Here is a 1457-nt window from a genome sequence, read left to right on the forward strand (position 1 = left end):
TGAAAGCCTTGTACTGATACTAGAATTCGTGAACCAAATTTGTATCACCTCCCATGATAAGTGAATTGTAGAACAGACTGGCATGATACTGGGGTTACGTTACTAAAAACTCAAGTTAAGAAGGTATAGTGATTGTGTGAGCATGTGATGCGATCACAAACTTTGTGTCCTTAATCAGTTGTCCCCAAATTGTGCACTCAGATTCATTTAAATTACAAATTTAATAAGATTACGTTTAAAAATTCTTAGATTCACGGATTGTCTGATTGCCTGGCTAAGGGAGTTAAAATCCTTGATGGCATGAAATGCAGTCCGTTGCTTGCCCCAATTCCTCTTGACACTTGGAAGTTTGAGATGCAGCTTAGTTCTGGTATTATAATTATGTTTTTCTTGCTGTCTTATGAAGTTCATATCATGCTCAACAAGTCCATCGTAACACTTATACACATAAATGCATCTTCTCTGAAAACGCCTTTTTTCTAATGGAACCCACTTAAGAGTGGCAAGCGCATGCGTAGCAGATGAATACAGAGGTCTGTCTAAAATTATTTTAGCAGCCTTATTCTGCAAGACTTGCAAACTGGTCATTAAGGTTACATTATGTTTGTCTCCCCAAACAAGGTCTGCATAATCAAATAAAGGCATGACAAGACTATTATAAAAAAGAACGCGTGCACTAAAAGGTAATAAATGCTTAATGCGATTAAGGGGACCAAGCCTTTGGTTAATTTTGCTAGCAATGTACTCAACATGCTTTGTCCATGAAAAATCAGATGATATAAAAATTCCAAGGTATTGAAGCTGTTGACATTAATTACATTGTGGTCGAAGATTGATACTGTTAGAGCCATTTTACTTTCCAATTTCCTGTTACTACCTACAAGCATACATTTGGTTTTCTCGAGATTCAGAGTTAGCTTGTGATCGTTTAGCCATTTCGCTACGGCCAACAAGTCGCGATTTAGCTTATCACTGAGCTCCTGGGAAGATGAGCCGTAACAGTAAATCACAGTGTCGTCTGCATAGAGGGACGCACAGCAGCATTCCAGAATGCTTGGCAGATCATTGATATAAATAACAAACAATAAGGGGCCTAATATGCTACCCTGAGGCACCCCGTGGGTTACTGGCAACTCGTAAGACATCTCATTCCCACAAGATGTACGCTGTTTTCGGTCAGTGATATAGGAACGAAACCATTGAAGCGAATTTCCAGACAAACAATACGCCGATAGCTTAGACAATAAGATATGATGATCCACCGTATCAAAAGCTTTTGTTAGGTCCAAAAACACGGCTCCACATAGTCTACAATGTTCCATATTGAGAAGGACTTCGTCGGCAAAGGATGTCAGAGCAGATATAGTGGACAGTCCCTTCCGGAATCCAAACTATTTTCCTGAGAGGAGTTTATTGGTAACCATGAACTGGTATAACTGTGCATGTACAGCTTTCTC

At 39.4% G+C, this 1457-nt stretch overlaps 1 pseudogene; it reads right to left on the bottom strand.

Moving 5' to 3' along the window:
- Positions 1–201: 201 nt before the first annotated feature.
- LOC140951191 (uncharacterized) lies at positions 202–1132 on the bottom strand (annotated as a pseudogene).
- Between the last annotated feature and the right edge of the window lie 325 nt (positions 1133–1457).

This window comes from Porites lutea, chromosome 10, assembly GCF_958299795.1.
Source record: "Porites lutea chromosome 10, jaPorLute2.1, whole genome shotgun sequence".
Taxonomy (NCBI): Eukaryota; Metazoa; Cnidaria; class Anthozoa; order Scleractinia; family Poritidae; genus Porites; species Porites lutea.